We start from the raw sequence: 2,274 nt of genomic DNA, 5'->3' as shown, positions 1-2,274 counted from the left end.
TCACTCAAATCATGTTTTGGGGGGGTGTAAAAAAAGATCCTGGATATTTTCTAAGGCAAAGAGAGGTATTGATTTAAAGGCATTGACATGTCTGCTTTAAATGAGTGACTGCAATCAATGAGGTTTCTACATTTTAAAATTCCATTTTAAAGCCCAGCCCCTTGACTTTAAAGTTTAATTTCCGTGCTGATGTATGTTAACAAGTGTTTGTTTACAGGAGGGATTCACAGTTGAGTCGGCTGACAAAGAGACTGAAATACGTCACTCCCGACGCTGGAATGAGGTTTGTCTGAGATTCTGTAGGAAGACACAGGGGAAGAAGTCAGAAAGCTCAGACTTGGGAAGAGGCTGGGAAGAGGAAGACGGTGTCTGACATGCAGCAGTGAAATGTCGCTGTACGGAAAGTGTAAAAGTGAAGCAGCTCAGTGTCTTAGCTGTGTCTTAACCAGTCTTAACTGTGAGGCCCGACTGGAAAAAGGTCCAGAGAGGCATGAACCAGCCCCAGCTGTAAGCTCTACCAAATGTTTAAAGTCTATTCTTAAAGGGGCCCGTGACTCAGCTTTTAACATTATTAGTTTGTGATTATCTCATAAAAGCTTCAGGTAAGTTGACGTTTCTCTTCATTCATGCATATTTGAATAATCTATATGAATATTCAGTCCGATCTCTACCCTCCCTCCTCCCCTCTCAAACGACTGATTTACCAACGGTTCACGTCAGCCAGTGGAACCAATCACGAAGCGCCAAATACACATGTGCAGCATTGTAGTGTACTTCAGGAGAACCTCTCACCTCCACAGGGATACGGAGAGTTCCTGTTGGGAGCTTTTCTAATCAGTTGAATCAGTGAGATTTTAAAGACTTGTTAAATGGACACTGTGGGGAAAAGCGAATTACAGCAGGCTAGCTTCCAAGTAACAAATGCAGGGACTGATTCCTCAGCATCGCTTTGAGCCAACATGTTCCTGATTTTGAGAGACGTTATGCAGTGAAAGAAAGCAGTCCTGCAGTCCTGGAAGGATAAATCCTGGTTAAAGTAACTTCCAGGTCCATACATGTTTAAAAAACTCTGAGATGTTTTGGGCTAAATGTGATCTGTTTTATCTGAATTCAGGACCATAAACTATAGCCCATCCAGGCTTTATATCTTTAAGAAAAGCTTGTAGTTTGACAAGCCGCTCAATGTTGTGTGTCCATCATAGCAATGGAAAAATTAACGCAGTGTCTCCGAATAACATTCCATGCGGGGATCATGTTTGTCAAGAACAGTGTGGTTCCTAACGCATACCCTGTGGAACTCCATGGTTAAGCTCCGGAGTCTTAATGTGAACAAAGTGGAAATTGTCAAGTTGTGATTGAAACCAGTTTATTTGTTATATTCTACATACAGGAGCCCAACTTAGCTGAGTAGTACAGGTCAGGAGCCACTGCCTCGGTGACAGTAGCTTTAGAAGGAATCTCTGTTTATAGTCTGCCATATATGAGTGACATTTATCTCATGAATCCTTTTCCACATGGACGCATTTCCAAGACTACGCCGCCACAAAAATTTTTAATCGCACATTTTGATGCACTGCAGTTTTTATAACAAACATTTTGTGTTCCAGCTGTGTGTTCCAGTCAGAGGAGTCAGAGGACCATCTGACTTTCTCTGAAGATTCAGTTGGACCAACCAGAGAGGTAGGTTCTTGACTGAACCTTCAAACAGTGACTCTTATTATCCAATGTCTGTGTTTGAACTGCTTTTTGCAAGTACAGTTAAAAAACTGGCCATTTTTGTCAATTCCTGTTTTTGTTTGGTGGTTTAGCTCGCCCAGCTCTCGATCAGTGAGCCCCCAATCAGACAGCTTCAACAGCAAGTCTGCCGAGGAGTCTCCCGAGGAGTCTGCCGAGGAGTCTGGCGAAAATGGCGATGAACCACAGCCTGGTATGTTTTGCTCTGTCCAGCTTCCTCTTTTAGACGTGTTTCTCACTAATTCACGCCACTTCCCTGATGATGAAAATGAAAGCAAGCTTTTCAATTGTTTTTTTTTTTTTTTTCCTGTTTAGCTCTGCCTCCAACTGGCCCAGAGCTGGCCTACAAGACGGGAAAGAAACAGTCCTGCAGTCCAAGAAAGGGTATGTATGATGAGACGATTCAGTAACTGTTATAAGGTTTGTGGTGGCAATGAAACAATACGACGCAAAGCAAAAGGGAGAAATGGATCACATCTGAGCTCCAGAGGTGACTCTTCTCAGCCAAAGGCCAAGGTGCACAAGAGGTTTAAAACAAAC

General features: G+C 42.9%; 1 long non-coding RNA gene across 1 annotated transcript; it reads left to right on the top strand.

Annotated features, from left to right (window-relative positions):
• Positions 1–217: 217 nt before the first annotated feature.
• LOC115381169 (uncharacterized) lies at positions 218–1,870 on the top strand. Its single transcript, XR_003930400.1, has 3 exons — positions 218–283; positions 1,608–1,680; positions 1,809–1,870. It is a non-coding gene; the product is annotated as an uncharacterized LOC115381169 (long non-coding RNA).
• The last annotated feature ends 404 nt before the right edge of the window (positions 1,871–2,274 follow it).

Source organism: Salarias fasciatus, chromosome 23 (genome assembly GCF_902148845.1).
Source record: "Salarias fasciatus chromosome 23, fSalaFa1.1, whole genome shotgun sequence".
NCBI classification, from domain to species: domain Eukaryota; kingdom Metazoa; phylum Chordata; class Actinopteri; order Blenniiformes; family Blenniidae; genus Salarias; species Salarias fasciatus.
Note: the sequence above shows the minus strand (reverse complement) of the source record. Positions and strands in the feature narration are given on the sequence as shown.